Genomic DNA, 22,940 nt, shown 5'->3' with positions numbered 1-22,940 from the left:
TCAATCCCTCGTCAGGGCACGTACAGGAACAAATCAATGTTCTTCTCTTCCTCTCTCTCTCTCTCTCTCTCTCTCTCCATCCCTCTCTTACTAAAACCAATAAATTTTTTAAAAAAATTTAAAGAAACAATTTATAGCTAGGAATGAAAAAGGCAGCAAAGCCCTGGCCGGTTGGCTCAGCGGTAGAGCGTCAGTCTAGCGTGCGGAGGACCCGGGTTCGATTCCCGGCCAGGGCACACAGGAGAAGCGCCCATTTGCTTCTCCACCCCTCCGCCGCGCTTTCCTCTCTGTCTCTCTCTTCCCCTCCCGCAGCCAAGGCTCCATTGGAGCAAAGATGGCCCGGGCACTGGGGATGGCTCCTTGGCTGCTGCCCCAGGTGCTAGAGTGGCTCTGGTCGCAACATGGCGACGCCCAGGATGGGCAGAGCATCGCCCCCTGGTGGGCAGAGCGTCGCCCCATGGTGGGCGTGCCGGGTGGATCCCGGTCGGGTGCATGCGGGAGTCTGTCTGACTGTCTATCCCTGTTTCCAGCTTCAGAAAAATGAAAAACAAAAAAAAAAAAAGGGCAGCAAAGAAGATTTTTAAAAAGAAAAAAGAAGACTACTATGTCATGAAATCCAAGATAAGAGATCATTTGAAGGATAGAGTTGTCAACTATATGCAATGTCACAGACTATTCAAGCAAAATGGACATGAAAGTGTTCACTGGACATGGAAGTCATTGGTGACCTTGATGAAATCTGCTATAACCAGGCTGGAACAAGCTGACGAGGAGTAAGCTTGATTTTTTTGTCTTAATTGAGTAAGAGATAATTAATAAAAATGAAAGTTTTTGGTAAGAAGGGAAGCAGAGAAAAAGGGCAATAGCAGTTGGAAAGGACACTGGGTTGAAGAAGACGGTTTCTTGCTGTGTCTTTTTAATATGTGGGAAACTTAAGCATGTTTAAAAGCTGATAAAATAGAGGCACTGGTGAAAGAGTACTTGTAGATACAGAAGAAATGGGAGAATACGTATTATAGGACAAAATTACATTAAAATATGCAAAACTAATAATTCTTTTATAGATGTCAGTTTAATTATCACTTAAGAGCTATTCTTTAATACCCTAACTATATCAATTTCCTCTATTAGGTTCTTCTTATCATTTATCACAAATGTGATTCTATATTTATTAGAGGTGGTCTTTTATTAATATCTATCTCATAGAATTTAAGCTCCATGAGGGGAGTAAATATAATATCTCTTTTTTGTCCTCACCAGGGTATCCCCAGCACTTCGACAATACCAAGTATCTAAAACAAGAGTTAAATTGTTAAACAAACTACAGTGAAACAAAAGACTGTTAAACCAATTAGGATTCATCCACATACTTTAAATAAAAAAAGGAAGCTTTTCTTCGTGTACTAATATGAAAAGATCTCTAAGTAATATTGTAGAGTTAAAACAAAAATGGGGTAGCGTCTGACTGGGATGTGGAGGACCCAGATTCAAAATCCCGAGGTTGCCGGCTTGAGCACGGGCTCACCAGCTTTAGTGCAGGGTCACTGGCATGAGGGTGGGATCATAGACATAACCCCATGGTCGCTGGCTTGAGCCCAAAGGTTGCTGCTTTGAAACCCTGCTGTAGCCCCCCGGCCGTGAAGGCACATATGAGAAAGCAATCAATGAACAACTAAGGAGCCACAGTGAAGAATTGATGCTTCTCATCTCTCCCTTCCTATCTGTCCAGCCTTGTCTGTCTCTCTCTGATTCTCTGTCTCTGTCAAAAAAAAAAAAAAAAAAAAAAAAAGCAGAGGTAGAAAAGGTGTATCCTACTACAAAATAAAGGATCTGTGGTCTAACTGACAGCCCTGAGTTGGGATGCAAAAACACAACAAAACCAGACTTGAAGTGTTCTGCTTTAGCACATCTTTAGAAATATGCTTTTTAATGCTGTAATATCAAACAAGTTAATATTAGGAGGGAAAAAAGAGGGAGAACAGTATGTGTAACATGTCACCATTCACGTGAAGAGTTGTGTGTGTGTGTAAACATGCATATTTATAAATGCAGAGAGAATCTCTACACAAAATCACATGGAAGTAGTAACTTTGCACCAGAAAAAGAATCTATGAGGCTAAGGGTTGTAAAGAGAGAGATTTCATTTTTCACTGTATAACTCTTTGTATCTTTGAGATCTTGTATCATGTATATCTATTATATAGTCTTTAAAATTTAATTCGTTTTTGAAAAACAAGAAATAAACAATACAAGTAAAAAAAAGAATTTCTCTTGCCTGACCAGGCAGTAGTGCAGTGGATAGAGCATCATACTGGGATGTGGAGGACCCAGGTTCAAGACCCCAAGCTCACCAGCTTGGACCCAAGGTCACTGGCTTGAGCAAGGGGTTACTCGGTCTGCTGTAGGCCTGCCGTCAAGGCACATATGAGAAAGCAATCAATTAATAACTAAGGTGTCGCAACGAAAAACTGATGTTTGATGCTTCTCATCTCTATCTGTTCCTGTCTGTCTGTCCCTATCTCTCTCTCTCTCTGACTCTCTCTCCATCCCTCTTAAAAAAAAAAAGAACTTCTCTCCAGAAAAGATACATACATTTTGTTAGTGTGTTAGGAAACAGTAGAAGGAACCACTGAGCAAAGAGGCCACAGTGGAGATTTCTGGATGTTAGCACAGCACTGACTCAGAGCCCAATGTAAGATAACATCCTCAGAAAAAGAAACACCAAGTTTTAGTTATTTAAAAAAGCAAAGAGTCAAAATGGAATATCTTATTACTAATGTCCAACAATCAAAATTTATCTTTGAAAAAGTATTTATAAGGCAGTAATTATATATAAATATATTATTGAGTTATTTTAAATGTGAAATACTTTTAATTATCAAATATTCAAATATTCTATTAAATTCCTTGGGCTAATCTATATTATGCTTATGGTAAAAACTAGAAAGTAACTGAATTCTCACTGGTAAGTTTTACTCACAGTTTGTTTTATAATTTAAAAAACTTTAATATATATAAAATTTTGAATGTTTAAAATTTTTTGTGTGTGTGTGTGTGTGTGTATTTTTCTGAAGCTGGAAATGGAGAGGCAGTCAGACAGACTCCCGCATGCGCCCGACCGGGATCCACCCAGCACACCCACCAGGGGGCGATCCTCTGCCCATCCGGGCCGTCGCTCTATCGCGACCAGAGCCACTCCAGCGCCTGGGGCAGAGGCCAAGGAGCCATCCCCAGCGCACAGGCCATCTTTTGCTCCAATGGAGTTTTGGCTGCGGGAGGGGAAGAGAGAGACAGAGAGGAAGGAGAGGGGGAGGGGTGGAGAAGCAGATGGGCGCCTCTCCTGTGTGCCCTGGCCGGGAATCGAACCCAGGACTTCTGCACGCCAGGCCAACGCTCTACTACTGAGCCAACCGGCCAGGGCCTAAAATTTTTTAAATTTACATATTTCACATATTTATTACGTGTGCATTTTACATATACATTTTAAAATCAAATACGATCACAGTATGCATACTACTATGCAACTTACTTTTCCATTCATAGTATATATCTCTGACATCTTTCCACATCATTTTTTAGTTGCATAGTACTCCATTGTTTAGATGTACCATTATTTAATTTAACCAGTGCCTTACTGCTAAGATTTATAGGTTAGCTGCATTTTTTATATTAGTGACAATACTATGATACACATCCTTATATCTATATCTTTGCATGCACATTCAATTATACCTATTCAATAAACTAGACAGAGGTTTGATGGATAAAAGGTATATGCAACTGTTGTCAGACCATTGTTAACAAATAGCTCTCCAAAGAGTCCTATCAGCATATCTTGCCTCTTTCCCAATAGCTTTCCAATGATAAGCTTTAGCAACTTATTTTAATGTGCGGTTCTTTAATTTTAAATAAGATTAAGCACCTTTTTATATGTTTACTAGCCACCTGTACTTCCTTTTCTCTGAATGGACTTTTTACATTATGTGCCCATTTTTATTACATTGTCCCTATTTTCCTTAGTAATTTATAACAGTTCTTTGTAAATTATGAAAATAATCCCTTTGTCATACATGTTGCAAATTAGTATTTTCAATTTGAAATCTGCCTTCTGACTATATTCTTAAAAACAAAAACTGTATTTTTAAGTGATCAAATATATCAATAATTTGTTTTGTGACTCCTGGGTTTTATGCATACTTCCTTGTTCTAAAATTATAAAATACCAATTCCCTTCACCTCCCAGTACTCTGTCATCTCCTTTTACAACTCTCTGATATGAGCAGCACAGCAGGGATTCAATTATATTATGTTCTCTCACTTAACCAGCTATGTGAAAAGTATCCATGGATAATCTGTTTTTAAACATTGATTTAGCATACTGTGATATTGTAATTTATAACAAGAAATATATAGTATTTGGTCTACATTCAGGGTTCCTCACATAACTCCTAAAACCCTTGTAATTTCCAATATAGGAGCCATAACGGTAACTTGTTATAATATTTAATTTTATTCCCAGTTCCTAAAATAGCTTCAGTGATGTAGGTGAAATGGGTATCTTCTGTTACTCACAAAAAAAAACTCCTTTCAACCACTGCTGAGTTTACGTACATGGATTGATTTTTGGAAAGCCTTAGATAACCTAATGATAAGGGCTAGTTCAGGGGAATCAAGAGGAGCAGAAGAGGGGAGAGTGGCTAGAGGTTGAATTAATCACCAATGACCAATGATTTAATCAACCATGCCTACATATACCTCCATAAAAATCCAAAAGGAGGATGTTCAGGACAGTCTATTCGGGAAACACCTGAAGATATGGGGAGGGTGGCACACCCAGAGAAAACATGGAAGCTCAGTCACTCTTCCCATATACCTCACCTCTGAGTCTCTTCCATCTGTCTGTTCCTTTTATGAAAAAACAGTAATCTAGTAAATAAGCTGTTTTCCTGCATTCTGTAAATTGCTCTAGCAAAGGAGGAGGTTATGAGAAACTTCAATTAGAATCTGTTGGTCAGAAGCACAAATAACAACCTGGACCTGTGACTGACATCGGAAGAGGGTTGGCAGTCTTGTAGGATTGAACTCTTAACCTATGGAATCTGAAGCTATCTCCACATACACAAAGTCACAATTGAATTAAACTGGAGGACATAGGCAGTAAAATCTTTCTCATACCAATATTTTTTCTGATATATCTCCTCAGGTAAGGGAAACAAAATTAAAAAGATAAATGGTACTATATCAAACTAAAAAGTTTTCACACAGCAAAGGAAACCATCAATAAAATTGAATGGAGAAGACATTTACTAATGACATATCTGATAAAAGGTTAAATCCAAAATTTATAAAGAACACAGACAACACCAGAAAAACAAATAATAATTAAAAAGTGGACAGAAGACCTGAATAGATACTTCCCCAGGGAAGACATACCGATAGCTGATAGACAAATAAAAAGTTGTTCACCTGACCAGGTGGTGGAGCAGTGGCTAGAGCATCAGCCTGGGATGCTGAGGACCACGGTTCTAAACCCCAAGGTTGCCAGCTTGAGTGCAGGCTCATCTGGCTTGAGCATGGACTCACCAGCTTAAGCTCAGGGTCACCAGCTTGAGCGTGGAATCATAGACATGACCCTATGGTCGCTGCTTGAAGCCTAAGGTCGCTAGCTTGACCCCAAGGTCACAGGCTTGAGCAAGGAGTAACTGGCTAATACTGAGCCCCGCCCCCCATCAAGGCACATATAAGAAAGCAATCAATGAACAACTAAAGTGCCATAACTACAAGCTGATGCTTCTCATCTCTCCCTTCCTGTCTGTCTCTCTCCCTCTTACTAAAAAATAAAATAAAATAAAAAGCAAAGTTGTTCAGCATCACAAATCAGAGAAATGTAAATTCAAAACAACTGTGAGATACCACCTCACATCTGTCTGAATGACTAGTATCAATAAATCAACAAACAACAAGTGTTGGCAAGAATGTGGAGAAAAGGGAACCCTCATGCGCTATTGGTGGGAATACAGATTGGTGCAACCACAACAGTAGAGGTTCCTTAAAAAAATTAAAAATGGAAATGGCGCCTGACCAGGCAGTGGCTCAGTGGATAGAGCGTCAGACTGGGATGCGGAGGACCAGGTTTGAGACCCCGAGGTCACCAGCTTGAACGCGGGTTCATCTGGCTTGAGCAAGGAAAAAAAAAAAAAGCTCACCAGCGTGGACCCAAGGTCGCTGGCTTGAGCAAGGGGTCACTTGGTCTGCTGAAGGCCCGTGGTCAAGGCACATATGAGAAAGCAATCAATGAACAACTAAGGTGTCACAATGCGCCACGAAAAACTAATGATTGATACTTCTCATCTCTCTCCGTTCCTGTCTGTCTGTCCCTGTTTATCCCTCTCTCTGACTCTCTCTAAGGGGGAAAAAAAATTTTTTTTAATGGAAATGGCCTTATACACCAGCAATTACATTTCTGGGAATATATCTGAAGAAACCAAAACACTAATTGGAAAGAACCCATGAACCCCTGTGCTCAGTTGCAGGGTTATTTACTATAGCCAAAATTGGGAAGCAACCCAAGTGTAACATTTTAATTAATTTAATAATTGCTTAATTTTATTTTTTTTTTTTAGTTTTTTCTTAGTGGTTTCTCTACGGCTTACAATATATATCTTAACTTATCAAGCTCTACTTTAGACATACACTAAATTAATTCCAAAGTTATATAAAAACTCATTTCTATATAGCTCCATTTCCTCCCCCATTTTCTGTGCTATTAATGTTATACATGTTATTTATTTATTTTTTGTGTGTGTGACAGAAACAGAGAGAGGAACAGATAGGGACTGACAGACAGAAAGGGAGAGAGATGAGAAGCATCAACTCTTCCTTGCGGCTCCTTAGTCTCCTTGGTGTTTGTTCATTGATTGCTTTCGCATATATGCCTTTACCAGGGGGCTACAGCAGAGTGAGTGACGTGTTGCTCAAGCCAGAAATCTTGGGCTTCAAGCCAGTGACCTTTGGGCTAAAGCCAGCGACCATGGGGTTATGTCTATGAACCCACGCTCAAGCCAGCGACCCCATGCTCAAGCTGCTGAGCCTACACTCAAACCAGATGAACCCACACTCAAGCCACATGAACCTGCACTCAAGCCAGGTGAGTCTACGCTCAAGCTGGTGAGCCTGCGCTCAAGCCAGATGAACCCACGCTCAGGCCAGCAACTTTGGGGTTTCGGACCTGGGTACTCAATGTCCCAGTACAATGTTCTATCCACTGCGCCACCACTTGGTCAGGCTATACATGTTATTTCTATATGCTTCAAATCCAGTAATACACTGCCATAATTACTTTATGTAGAATAGTAAAAGTCTTTTCAAAAATTTAAGAAAAGGATGTACACAGTTGTAGAGTTTATTATTCAGTATGCATTAAAATAATGCATTTCTTTTCATTGGAAAAATAATTAAGTAATAATCTAGGCAAATACTGAATAAGAAGACCTAGAAACAATTAAACCTGTAGGACATTAAAACACTGTGTAGGGGCCCTGGCCGGTTGGCTCAGCGGTAGAGCGTCGGCCTGGCGTGCAGGGGACCAGGGTTCGATTCCCGGCCAGGGCACATAGGAGAAGCGCCCATTTACTTCTCCAGTCCCCCCCCCTTTCCTCTCTGTCTCTCTCTTCCCTTCCCGCAGCCAAGGCTCCATTGGAGCAAAGATGGCCCGGGTGCTGGGGATGGCTCCTTGGCCTCTGCCCCAGGCGCTACAGTGGCTTTGGTTGCAGCAGAGCGATGCCCCAGAAGGGCAGAGCATTGCCCCTTGGTGGGCAAAGCTTCGCCCCTGGTGGGTGTGCCGGGTGGATCCCGGTCGGGCGCATGCGGGAGTCTGCTTGACTGTCTCTCCCTGTTTCCAGCTTCAGAAAAATACAAAAAAAAAGAAGAAAAAAAACACTGTGTAGGGAAAAACTTTCAGAATAATAAAGTAAGGGGCCTGCTGAACCTTCTGCCTAGCAAAACAATTTAGTGAAAAAAAGGTTTGTGGGTTTTCTTTTAAATCATGTAAAGCTATAGAAATTGCCCGAAGAACAAATGGGAAACTTTCACTCAAGAAAATTTACTAATCATCCAAATTAAAAACCTTGGTGCTTCATTGGACACCATCAGAAAAATAAAAAGACAATTCACAGACTGGAAGAAAAGTTTGCAGATCATATATCTGATAAAGGAGTTTTTCTAGAATATATAAAAAAACTCTTATAACCCTACAATTAAAAAATGAAAAGACAAAACCCCAATTGAAAATAAACAAAAGATCTGAACAGAAACTTCTTTAAAGAAAACATACAAATGGCCAGTAGCCCCATGAAAAGATGCTCAATATCATTAGTCATCAGGAAAATACAAATCAAACCATAAGAACATATTGTGTCACACACACTAGGATGAATAAAATAAAATAAAATAAAATAAAAAGACAGGTGATAATTGTTAGTGGAGATAATCAAAAACCAAGTAATTCTCATATACTTACTTCTGTTGCAAATGTAAAATGATAGTGCCACTTTGGAAACAGTTTGAAAGTTTCTCAAAATGTTAAAATTGGAGTTACTGTATGACCTAGCAACTGTACTCCTAGGTACACATCCACTAGAAATGAAAATATGCATCCACACAAAAACTTATACAAGAATTTTCATATTTTTCGTAACAGTAAAAAAAGTTGAAGTAATCCAATGTCTATCAACTAATGAACAGTTGAATAAATGTTGATAAATCCATGCAATGGAATATTATTCAGGCATAAAAATAAATGAAGTACTTACTAATCAATAAAAGAATATGGATGAATTTTTAAAATATTAAACTAAGTGAAAGAAGCCAGGCACAAAGAGCCACATAGTATATGATTCTATTTATATGACATGTCCAGAATAGGTAACTCTGTAGAGATAGAAAGTAGATTAGGGTTCCTTAGGGCTGGGAGAAAATGGGGAATGTCTGTTAACGGGCATGACGGTTTCTTCTGGGGCTGAAGAAAGTGTTCTCAAATTGATTGTGGTGATAGTTGTGCAACTCCATAAATGTATTGAAAGACATTAAATTGTATACTTAAGTGGTTAAATAATATGGTATGTAAATTTTATCTCCAGCTATTGAAGAAATTCTAAATTTTTTCTTAAAGAAAATCTAATTTTTGTAAGAATGTACACATATTACTTTTTAATCTTTATCTTTATCTTTAATGCTCATCAAAAATCCTGCATAGTAAAGATTATTAGCACCATTTTACAAATGAGCAAACAGATTCAGAGGGATAATATCATTAGGGGTCACACAACAATTATGAGACATGACTGGAATTAAAACCTAGGTCAGTCTATCTCCAAAACATATGTTCTTCCTATTATGCCATGCTAACTGAGGCTGAGACCTCATCAATATCAGAGTAGAAAAATTTTCATAAAAACAAATGTAGAAAGCCAGACAAATTGCATACTTGGAGTCAGCTCAATATAGAGGTTCAAATAAATTCCTAGTTCTGCAATAATTCTTCTCTTTCAAGTACAAGGCTCAATCCTAACTAAAATACGAGCTAAAATTTCAACACCAACACAGTTTAAATCAAATTTAATGTTGAATTATCCAGGAAACACTAATTAGAGTAAATTTTTTCAAAGAATAGAGAAGAGGTTTGAGAAGGCTTTAGAAGAATTAACTATGCCTAAAAGTGTGATTACAATTAGTAGATTATAATTTTCAGCAGAGATTTCTGGCTAAGAGTCTTATAGCCAATAGAAATTTTCCTTATACAAGAGTCCTCGGATTATGACAGTCTCGACATACAACGTTTTGAGTTTATAATGCTCACTCCCATAAAAACTTAAAGAAATTGAGACGTGAATGTTTTGGCTTACACCATTAGAGTTGTACTTACAGACTATGTGGGCAAACTATACTGCTTACAAAAATTAGGAGATATTTTATTGCTTCTTATTCATTTTGAAATATCCCCTAATTTCTGTGAGCAGTATAGTTTGGTTGTGTGCAGCAGAAGAATATGCAGTATTCTTTTCCTAGGGCTTAGTTATGTTTTTATGCTCTAGATTATGATTTTACAACTGTGTTAGGATAGGTATATGACTTAGGGTAGGGTGTATTTCAACTTACACCAAAATTCGGATTACGTCACTGTTATAGGAACAGAACTGTGTCATAACCCGAGGACCCTCTATATTTAATAGTTAGGTTTGTGAACCAACCTAATAATCAAAAAAACTATCCTTGGCCTTGGCCGGTTGGCTCAGTGGTAGAGCGTCGGCCTAGCGTGCGGAGGACCTGGGTTCGATTCCCGGCCAGGGCACATAGGAGAAGCGCCCATTTGCTTCTCCACCCCTCCGCCGAGCCTTCCTCTCTGTCTCTCTCTTCCCCTCCCACAGCCAAGGCTCCATTGGAGCAAAGATGGCCCGGGCGCTGGGGATGGCTCTGTGGCCTCTGCCCCAGGCGCTAGAGTGGCTCTGGTCGCAACATGGCGACACCCAGGAGGGTCGCAACATGGCGACGCCCAGGATGGGCAGAGCATCGCCCCCTGGTGGGCAGAGCGTTGCCCCCTGGTGGGCGTGCCGGGTGGATCCCGGTCGGGCGCATGCGGGAGTCTGTCTCTCCCTGTTTCCAGCTTCAGAAAAATGCAAAAAAAAAAAACAAAAAAAAAACTATCCTTGTTTTAGTTGACAATGTTTTTTTCCTAATAAATTGTTTTAGTTTTATAAATAAAAATTCCATTCTTCATTCATATAGCAAAGTGTTAGAGGTTTTTTTTATGTGAATTGTACTTATATTTAAATTTTGTTCCCAAAGCTGCTAGTTCTCTTAACAGCCTTTTAACAAACAAAGAATTCTAGAATAAAAACAAAATCTAATTCTCTGGTTTCTCTTAAAAGTGTGTAAATCTTTTGCTTTTTACTAATACAGAATCTATCATCTAAATAAATAAAACCCTTGGGTTAAAGACAAAATGCCAACAAAATAAAATACTAAGTTTCTAATTTTGATTAACATATTTTACCAAATGTGACATAAAGAGTAAGTTTCGGTCAAATGTTAAATTTTTATTCAATATTTCCCATAAAACTATATATCCATAGAAATAACATCCATAGAAGTTACTATGGTGGCTGTTTTTTTTTTAATCATCCCAATTACTTATGATGAAATATCACCCTACTTGAGTAGCTTTATAATTATAGTTTATTTTTCAGTATATGATACCTTCCAATCTGAACATGGGCCTTGACATATCCCCCCTCGCTTATATACATACACACAACAGCAATTTACTTTTTCACAGGTTAAAATGAGATCTTGATTGTCAAAACTTAATAATTTATACAAGGATGAACTGCAAGGGGGTGGGGAATGAAGGAGGGTAGAGGGTGATAGATGGTGATGGAGGGAGACTTGACTTGGGGTAGATAACACAGAATACAACATACAGATGATGTGTTGCAGAACTGTGCACCTGAAATCTATATAATTTTTTTAACCAATGTCACCCCAATAAATTCAATAAAAAATTTAAAAACAATAAATTTCAAAAATCTTTATGTTCATATTATAATTTAGGAAAGTCAGCCAAATAATAAACATTTAAATACACAAATATAAACACACATTCAATGAATACTACTTAATAGTATTAAATTTTTAAGGACCATTAAGAGAGTCAAAAAGTGATGTTTATATTATCAAAAACAATGCTCATATATAAATACTACCCCTATTCTGGGTGAAAACAAGAATCAACATTTTTTTAGTAAAATTCCAAATACAACAGTTTTAGCCCATTACTTTTGAACGCCTCCTGCAAAATCCGAAGCATATCCTTCTAAAGCAAAGCTAATAGATTATTTGAAGCAAAATATTATCAAGAAACATTAACTTTACCACAAAGCATAGTGATCAAAACACTTTCCCAAATCCTATCTAATGCTAGCAATCATTATTATTATATAATCAGCCAAGTCCCCAAAGTATAGAAAAAATATATATATACTTGACCATTTTCAATCACAAGTTCTTTAGAGAATAAAATATTTTGTGAGCAAAACCTCATGAGAACAAGCAATTCCCTTTCCAATATATGGCCTCTCCTAGAGCTGTAACTAAATATTACTGAGTGGCAGAAAAACAAATCTCAAGAAATGATGGACTTAAAAAAATTTCATTGTAGAAAGCACAAAGCAAGTTCTAATAATACCAATTTGAAAATGATAGCTCCCCAGCTTCGAGAGAAGCAGATATAAAACTCACAATAATGACTAAAAGACCCAGCTGGATCTGTTGAGCCTCTGAATTTTAATAAGCATGATTACTGAGCAGCTTCAACTAGAAATTCAGTTTAATTTAGTCCCTGATTAAATCATTATTAAATTCACAGATTCTGAAATTAATAATTCAATTTTAATCAAAACTTTTTAAAGTCAAATTCAATACTGTATAACACTGAACACAAAACTAATTTTATTAAATCCTTAGATGTCCAATGTTGAAATTCTATTAATTCTGTGACATTAAAGGTAATAATATACTATTCATTTACTAATCATAGCTTTAATTATTAATTTCATTAATATAAAAGCACAAGTAAAGTCAACTAGGTTTATGTTTTGGGCTTTTCCAAAATGATGTTCTATATTTATATTATATCTCTTGACACGGGGGAGCTATCATTTTCCAACTGGTTTATTAACACTTTGTATATCCTAACCAAGATGATCTCTAAGGCCTCTTCCAGCTCTAAACGCCTATAATATACTACATTATACAACTATTATTTTTAAGTCTCAAAACTTCCTGAATTCTCTGAATATTATTAGTAATACCATTATCTCAGTAGTAAACATATAGAGTAAAAAGGCTTTAATTTTCTCATGCAATGCAACAGAGAAAACAAAAAAAACCAAGATTTGAATAATGGCCATGAATATGACCTAAACTAGAAAATAAGCTGTGATCTCAAAGGGAGAGAAAAATTACCTGTAAGTAATTTATGCTTCCCATCTATATCCTATAAAATACTGCAACTATTACATTCAAAAGAAATATAACTGTGGCAAAGACAAGCTACAGTACATAGGATCATGAAATGTCATCAAAACAAAGTTTAATTTCTAAAACAAAAACTAAAAGCTTAAGTCATTTTCTCTTTAGTCAAAAACAATTATGACTTCAAAGTAAAAATAACAGCCAGACTTTGAGAATGCAGAGCAGAAAAACTCCATTTTCTGTAGTTTAAGCTTTTTAATTTGACAGGCCTCTTTATAGAATAATTTTTAAACACTCCTGCCACCCAAAAGCCACTAATTTATTGAAAGAAAAAGGCTATAAAGGAATAGATACAACAAAACTATTCTTAAATAAAATTGTAACTTTTTTATAAAAAGAAAAACATTTTACCTACTATTTAATGTAATATTATTTCCATTAAATAAATTTTCATTAAATAATTTTAAAGTTTTATATATTATAGTCAAGCAAAGAGATAGAATAACAGTTGTAATAAGCATAAAACAGACCAAGTTAAAAGAGAAAGCTAATAATAGTGAAGGAAAAAAAGAGAAGGAAAAGAAAACAAAGATGGAAGAAAGTAAGTCACAAAGCTAGGGGCTTAAGGGAGATGAAAAAAATGGAAAGGAACCTGTAAATAGTTAGGTTGAACCACTGAATAACTTACTGAAACTGTAAATTATTTAGGTTGCAACCTAAATAAGTTTTTTGAATATCCTATTAGCTTCTCAGTAATGTACTATTCACAGATAATCCACAGCTTTTAGTAACGCATCAAGCTTTTAAGAAACAATTCACAATCTTCAGCACTGTGATAAAGCAATAGTGTCTCATAGGATGAGTGTCAAGGGCCCAAACAAGCAAGCAGAAGTTGCTACTGAGCTGCAATTTGCCTTATTACAGACCATTTACCAAACTGTAAATGTTAATAAAAACCTGTTGGAAACATGCAAAGCTTTTAATCACAAAGCACCCATCCCCTCAGTCGTGAATTAATCCAGTCTTCTTCCATTTTGTATCTATTCAGTGGAGCACTAGAAGGCCAGAATTAGGAGAATGCATGCAACTAACATTGGTACTGCCTTGACTGTTATATTCTCAGTTATAACTCTGGCTCAGTTTCCAAACTATTGAGTATAGTGCCTAATCCACAAGCAAACCAAAACCAAGACTCAGCTCAATGATTCTGATACATCTTGACCCATGGCTGATTCACCCTTCTGAATCAGGAGTTAAGAAGTGGAATAGCCCATGAAATTTAGGGTAGCACAAAATAGGGAACAGGCACCTGAGCATGCTACACAGAGAGCTCTAAACTTTCCAAAACTCCACATCCAAGTACTCAAACAGCAAATTCAACCACAGAGCAAGCAATATCAATCCCAGAATCAGAACACACTGACTAGCTTGAGTTGAATGGAGAATGTATATAAAATTGGATCAGCAATAAATAAAGAGTTTCACTTTTATTCCATCATTACCCTTCTATCTGGGCAGCACTAATTTGGCCACCACTTCTTATTATAACCGGTTGTATATTTGTTTGTTTGTTTGAACTGATTTTAGTGAGAGAGGAAGGAGAAGGGGGGGGGAATGTCAATCTGTTCCTGTATGTGCCCTGACCCGCACTGAACCAGCAACCTCTTTGCTTCAGGACAATGCTCCAATCAACCAAGCTATCTGAACAGGAAAACCCCAAGTTTTTTAACAAGGAGAAAAAATACTTATTTCTCTCAATAACTGGTATCACTAAATTGTGGGATATAGTTGAAATTGAAGTTGCCAAGTCTTTGAGGAAGGAAACATAAGTGAGAAACAATACAAAGAAAAAATAGGGTATTACTATATACACTTTATGCCCTCTCTGGTAGGGTTCCCAGCAAACTGTAGAGTAGGAGTATGTTGCATCAACCAAATAAATACACCTAACAAATGTTTCTTGAGGCAAGTACTATAGTATAATATGTAAAATGAATTAAGTTAACCTTGATGCATTCACAATTTTTAGGACAGGTAATACACATCAGATTTTGGTGAGTGTTAAACTAAAGATGCTAAACTAAGTACTAAAGAAACATGAAGTGGGGGGGGAGAATTCTGACTGCAGATGGATAATAAAGGAGGTAAAGACAGACTCAGAGAAAGCTGCACAGGTTGCAAGGTTATCAGGGTGAGATATTAAGGGATATTTAGAAACTTTTAAAAAAATATTTGTGGGTTTTTTTCTTTTTTTAATGTTTATTTTACTGATTTTAGAGAGAGAGAGAGACAGGAACATTAATCTGTTCTCATATGTGTCCAGACCCAGGATCAAATCAGCAGCCCAACTTTGTGATGATGCTCTAACCAACTGAGGCTACCCAGCCAAGGCAGGATATAAAGAAATTTGTTAACAGAAAAAAGAAAAGGAGCATTTTAGTCAATGTGGGTTGAAAAAAATAACAACCTGAACAAAAGCAAGAAGACATGATAATACATAATGTGTTTAGGAAGCACAAATCCTCTACAGAGGCTGACGTAAGGCAACGGCAAAAAAAGGAGCTGGAAAAGTTCTCATTGGGACCAAAGAAGGGCCTTAGACAAGGATCTGCACTTTATTCTGAACGCAACAAGGAGGCACAGTCAGCCGCTGGAAAGGTCTCTCTTGGTCTTCCTCCCTGAAACCAGGGGCTCCCCAGCTGAAATAACTTCTGCAGAGGGGATTTTTGGCCCCAACCAATCTAAACCCGCTTCTCATCTCTCTGGGGAGAAATAGAATTGAAGTATTCAGCAGTATCTGAGGGATCAGGCTCTGGAGTAGGGGCCACTTTCCCCATACTGAGCTCCTGACTATGAGACCCCTGAAGTAGGAGGTCCCATTAATGTTGTCATCTCAACCTCAGCTGCCCTAATGCACCAAGCTTGCAACCTGTAGAGGTGTTGGTGGGGTGAGGCCAGTCTGACCCCACTTTACAATATTTGTACAGAAGACTCTGTGGGAAGACCAGACAGCTGCAAGTGGAGGTGTAACAGTTGAAAAGTGGAAGCAAATCATACGAAGCTTGGACCCTTTTACAGAGCTGCTGTCAGCTCTAAGCAGGAAAAAGCTGATTCTCATAAACAGGCTGGCCCCTCCCACACTACCCAGGCTCAGAAAACACAGATGCAAACAGAGCAGTAGCTCCAAACAAGTAGCCCACGGTGGGTTACAAACGGCTGCTAACATTAACCCAATAGGACCTACAACCAACACAACCACTAGTGGGTGGCAGTCCACACCAGTGTTAGACTTAGTTAGCTACAAAAGCAGCATGCCCAAAGGAGGAATCCAGCAGGCACCAGACACTGTAGAGAATAAACACTCCCAACAGGACAGACACTGCACAGCATCTAATACACATGGTCAAGGTTGACCCTTAGAGACAGCCAACCTGAAGGGATAAACCCACCCACAAAAGGGCAAATAGCATTCAAGACTCACATACAACAGGAGGGTAAATATAACCCTCAAGAATCATTGCTAAAGCAAGAAACTCAGGTGGCCTGGAGGTCAGTACCATTGACCCCATCTTCCTCTTAAAGACACCACAACGAATTTGAAAGTCAGAGAAGAGCTACCTAATACACAGACAAAATGGGAAGACAAATAAATATGACCCAAATGAACCAACAAGATAAATCTCTAAAAAAGAACTAAATGAAATTAAAATAACCAAATTACCAGATGCAGAGTTTAAAATAATGGTTATTAGGATGTTCTAAGGATCTTAGGGCAACAATGGATAATCACAATTGAAAACTTAACCAAAAAGATAGTAAGTATTAAAAAATGCATTGAAGTCATCACAAAAAGAACCAGTCAGAAATGACAAATACAATATCAGAAATAAAGACTGCACTAGAAGGAATCAACAGCAGGCTGGATAAAGCAGAGGATCAAATCAGCAATTTAGAGGACAAGATAAACAGAAGCAAAACAGCATAAAGAAAAGAGGCTCAAAAAGACTGAGGACAGTAGTAGAGCATCAGCCCAGCGTGTAGATGTCCCAGGTTCAATTCCTAGTCAGGGCACACAAGAGAGGCGCCCTCTGCTTCTACACTCCTCCCCCTCTTGCTTCTCTCTCTCTCTCTTTCTTTCTCTTTTCCTCCACTCCTGCAGCCAAGGCTCAATTAGAGCGAGTTAGCCCCAGGCGCTAACAATGGCTCCATAGCCTCCACCTCAGGCACTAATAAATGGCTCTGGTTGCAATAGAAAAAGGGCCTCAGGTGGGCAAAGTATCGCCCCCTAGTGGGATTTTCGGTTGGGTCCTGGACCAGGAGCATGCAGGACTCTATCTCTGCCTCCCCTCCTCTCACTGAAAAAAAAAAAATAGATTGAGGAAATTCTAAGAGAGCTCTGTGACAACATGAAGAGAAACAATATCCACATCATAGAGGTTCCTGAAAGAGACAAGAATGCACAAGGGATAGAGAATTTGTTTGAAGAAATTATAGCTGAAAACTTCCCTAAATTGATGAAGGAAAAAGTCACACAAGTTCAAGAAGCACATGGAGTTCATTAAAGATAAACACAAGGAGGCCTATACCAACACATCATAATTGAAATGCCTTAGTTAAGAGACAAAGAAAGAATACTAAAAGCTTCGAGAGAAAAGTAGTCAATTACCTAGAAGAGCCCCCATAAGGATGACATCTGACTTCTCAACAGAAATACATCAGGACAGAAGGGATTAGCAAGAAATATTTAAAGCAATGCAAAACAAGAACCTACAACCAAGACTACTATATATAGCACAGCTATCATTTAAAATTGAAGAAATAAAGAGCTTCCCAGACAAAAAAAAAAATGGTTCAAGGAATTCATTACCACCAAACCAGTACTGCAAGAATGTTAAAGGGCCTACTATAAGAAGAGGAAATTTTTAAAAATCAAAAGAAAAATTATTATCAGTTTAAAGGATAAAATGACAGTAAATAAGAACATATCAGTAATAACCTTAAATGTAAATGGACTAAATGCTCCAATCAAAACACATAGCATAGCCTGACCAAGGGGGTGGTACAATAAATAGAGCATGGGATTAGGATGCAGAGGACCCAGATTCAAAACCTCAAGGTCAGTAGATTGAGTATAGGCTCATCTGGCTAGAGTGCAGGGTCACTGGCTTGAGTGTGGCATCATAGAAATGATCCCATGGTCACTGACTTGAGCCCAAAGGTCACTGGCTTGAAGCCCAAGGTCGCTGGCTTGAAGCCAAGGTCACTGGCTTGAACAAGGGGTCACTCGCTCTGCTATAGTCCCCGGTCAAGGCACATATGAGAAAATCAATAAAGAACTAAGGTGCTACAACAAAGAATTGATGCTTCTCATCTCTCTCCCATCCTTTCTATCTGTCCCTATCTATCCCTCTCTCTGCCTCTCTCTCTGTCTCTGTCAAAAAAAAAAGATATAGCATAGCTACATAGATAAGAAAACATGACCCTTTTATATGCTGTCTACAGGAGACCCACCTCAGAACAAAAGATACACACAGAATGAAAGTGAAGGGACGGAAAAAATATTTCATGCAAATGGAAATGAAAGAAATGGAGGGGTAGTAACACTTGTATCTGACAAAATAGCCTTTAAAACAAAAGATACAGTAAGGAAAAAAGAAAGTCACTACATAATGATAAAGGGAGAATTTCAACAAGAAGTTACAACCATTGTAAATATTTATGCACCCAATATAGGAGTGCTTAAATATATAGAGCAGATTTTGGTAGATATCAAGGGTGAGATCGACAGCAATACTATAATAATTGGGGACTTTAATACCCCACTAATATCAATGGATATACTCTCCAGACAGAAAATTAACAAACAGTGGCCTTAAATGACACACTAAATCAACTAGATTTAATTGATACCTTCAGAACATTTCACCCCAAAGCAGCAGAATATACATTCTTTTTAAGTGCTCATGGTACATTTTATTGGATAGACAACATGTTACAACACAAAACAAGTCTCAAATTTAAGAAGACTGAAATCAAGCAATTTCTCTGACCATGAAACTAGAAATCAACTACAAGAGAAAAACTGAAAACCATTCAAACACTTACAGGCTAAATATCATGTTATTGAATAACAAATGGGTTAACAATGAGATCAAGGAAGAAATAAAAAAATTTCCTTGAAACAAATGAAGATGAACATACAACAACCCAAAATTTATAGGACATAGCAAAAACAGTCCTGAGAGGAAAGTTCATAGCACTACAGGCATACCTTAAGAAGCAAGAGAAAGCTCAAATAAACAATTAACCCTGAACCTAAAAGAACTAAAAAAAGAACAACAAATAAAACCCAGAGGAAGTAGAAGGAAGGAAATAATAAAGACCAGATTGGAAATAAATGACATAGAGGCTAAAAAGATAATACAAAAGATCAAAGAAACTAAGAGCTGGTTCTTTGAAAAAAGTAAACAAGATTGAAAGCCTTTAACCAGACACATCAAGAAATAAAGGGGACACAAATACAATTAGAAATGAAAGAGGAGAAGTAACAACTGACATCACAGGAATACAAAGGGTTGTAAGAAAATACTGTGAAGATCTATATGACAAAAAATTTGAACCTGGGCAAAATAAATAAATTCCTAGAAATGTACAATCTTCCAAAACTGAATCTGGAAGAATCAGAAAACCTGAGCAGACTGATTACAAAAAAAATGAAATAGTTCTCATAAAACTCCCAGCAAACAAAAGTCCTGAATCAGATTGCTTCACAGGTGAATTTCACCAAATACTCAAAAAACTAACACCTATCTTCAAACTATTCCAAATAATTCAAGAGGAGGTAAGACTGCCAAGCTCATTTTGCAAGACAAGCATTATTCTAACTCCAAAACCAGGTAAAGACACTACAAAAAAAAGAAAACTACAGGGCAATATCCCTGATGAACCTGGGTGCTAAAATATACAACAAAATATTAACAAACCGGATCTAGCAAATACATTAAAATGATCAAACATCATGATCAAGTGGGATTTATTCCAGGAGGCAAGGCTGGTACAATAGTCACAAATAAATGTGATTCATCACATAAACAAAATGAAGGATAAAAGTCACATGAGCATATCAAAAGACGCAAAAAAAGCATTTGATAAAATTCAGCATCCACTTATGATCAAAACTCACAGCAAAGTGGGAATACAGGGAACATACCTCAACATAATAAAGGGCAATATGACAAACCAACAGCCAACATTATACTTAATATGCAAAAATTAAAAGCAATCCCCTAAAGATCAGGAACAAGGCAGGGGTGCCCCTTTCACCACTCTTATTCAACATAAGTCTGTAAGTCCTAGCCATAGCAATCAGACAAGAAGAAATAAAAGGTATCCAAATTGGAAAAGAAGAAGAAAAATGTCATTAGTTTCTAATGACATGATACAGTACATAGAAAATCGTAAAGTCTCAGCCAAAAAACTACTAGACCTGATAAATGAATTTGGCAAGGTGGTAGTACACAATATTAATATTCAGAAATCAGTAGCATTTTTATACACCAAAAATAAACTGTCAGAAAGAGAAATTAAGGAAACAATCCCCTTTAATGTTGCCACTACAAAAAATAAAGTACCTAGGAATAAATTAACCAAGTAGGTAAAAGACGTATACTTAGAAAATTATAAGACACTGAAAAAGAAATCGAGGAAGATACAAATAAGTGGAAGCATATACCATGTTCATAGAAAGAAATAATTAACATCATTAAAAAGTCCATTATACACAAAACAATCTAGATTCATTACAATTCCTATTAAAATACAAGTGGCAAACATACTTCACAGATCTAGAACAAATATTCCAAAAATTTCTCTGAAACCAAAAAAGAATCTGAATAGCCTCAGCAATCTTGAAAATAAAGAGCAAAGTAAGGAATATCACACTTCCTGATATCAAGCCATACTACAAGGCCACTGAAATCAAAACAGCTTGGTACTGGCATAAGAGCAGGCATACAGATGAATGGGATAGAACAGAGAACCCAGAAATAAACACACACCTTTATGGTCAATTAATATTTGACAAAGGAGGCAAGAAAATACAATGGAGTCAAGACAGTCTGTTAAATAAATGGTATTGGGAAAATTGGACAGGTACATAAAAAAAATGAAACTAGACATCCAACTTACACAATTCACAAAAACAAACTCAAAATAGATAAAAAAACTTAAATGTAAGTCACAAAACCATAAAAATCTTGGAAGAAAAAACGTAAGCAGTAAACTCTCCAATATCGCTCGTAGCAATATTTTTGCTGATATAGCTCCACGGGCAAGTGAAATAAATGAAAAAATAAACAAATGGGACATCAAACTAAAAAACATTTGTACAGCAACACCACTAACAAAATAAAAAGACAAGCTACTCAATGTGAGAACATATTCACTGACACATCTGATAAGGGGTTAATAACCAAAATTTATAAAGAACTTCTAAAACTCAACATCAGCAAGGTAAATATTCCAATTAAAAAAATGAGCAGAGAACCTGAATAGACATTTCTTCAAAGAGGACATACAGATGGCCAATAGGCATAAGAGAAAATGTTCAATGTCACTAATCATCAGAGAAATGCAAATTAAAACAACAATGAAATACCACCTCACAACTGTCAGAATGGCTCTCATAAACAAATCAACAAACTGGTGAGGGTGTGGAGAAGAGAAATCCCCCTGCACTGCTGGTGGGAATGTAGACTGGTGCAGCCACTGTGGAAAACAGTATGGTGTTTCCTCAAAAAATTAAAAAGGGAACTGCCTTAGGACCCAGCTATCCCACTTATAGGAATATATCCTAAGAATCTTAAAACACTAATTCAAAATCATATATGCACCCCTCTGTTTATTGCAGCATTGTTTACAGTAGCCAAGATCTGGAAACAGCCCAAGTGTCCAACAGCGAATGAGTGGATAAAAAACTGTAGCACATTTACACAATGAAATACTACACAGCCATGAAAAAAAGAACATCTTACCTTTTGCAACAGCATGGATGGATCTGGAGATTATTATACTAAGTAAAATACGTCAATCAGAGAAAGACAAATACCATATGATCTCACTTGTATGTGTAATCTAATGAACACAATAAACTGAGAACCAAAATAGAAACAAAGGCAGGGTCACAGGGACCAGAGGGACAGCTGTCAGAGGAAAGGGGGATAAGGGGATGGGATCAAAGAAGGTGAAGGAATTAGAGAAATTATACATATATACATAACACATAGATACAGATAACAGGGCAGCAAGTCTCAAAGGAAAAAGTGGAAAGAAGGTGGCGAAAGGGGGTAAAATGAGAACAGAAAGAGACCTTGCATGAGACATGGGGGCACATTGCAGGGAGCTGAAGGTGTTCTACTGAGTGGGACATTTGAAACCATGTTAACACAATAAATTAAAATTTAAAAAATAAATAAATAAAACAACCCCCAAAAAGGGAAGATAAACTTGGTGATGATGTGAAAGCTAGTTTATTACAGAATGGAAACAAAATGATCAGCTACAAAACCATTACAAAAAAGTCTTTTAAATCATTAGATCAATGAATTATAAACCCTGATTTCCTATCAACCAAGGTAACTTTGTTTTATGCACCCAGAAATAAGTAGGTAGATAAGTAAACACCACTGAATAAATTTTTTTTTGTATTTTTCCAAAGTTAGAAGTAAAGAGTGGCAGACAGACAGACTCCTGCATGCACCCAACTGGGAACCACCAGGCATGCCCACCAGGGGGGTGATGCTCAGCCCATCTGGGGCGTTGCTCCATTGCGACCAGAGCCATTCCCGCACCTGAGGTGGAGGCCATGGAGCTGTCCTCAGCGCCTGGGCCAACTTTGCTCTAGTGGAGCCTTA

The 22,940-nt window shown here is 37.4% G+C and overlaps 1 protein-coding gene across 4 annotated transcripts in view; it reads right to left on the bottom strand.

Moving 5' to 3' along the window:
- CCDC171 (coiled-coil domain containing 171) overlaps positions 1-22,940 on the bottom strand; it is a 388,145-nt gene that overhangs the window by 270,575 nt on the left and 94,630 nt on the right. The gene's annotated exons all lie outside the window — the stretch shown is intronic.

Source organism: Saccopteryx bilineata, chromosome 2 (genome assembly GCF_036850765.1).
Source record: "Saccopteryx bilineata isolate mSacBil1 chromosome 2, mSacBil1_pri_phased_curated, whole genome shotgun sequence".
Lineage (NCBI taxonomy): Eukaryota > Metazoa > Chordata > Mammalia > Chiroptera > Emballonuridae > Saccopteryx > Saccopteryx bilineata.
Note: the sequence above shows the minus strand (reverse complement) of the source record. Positions and strands in the feature narration are given on the sequence as shown.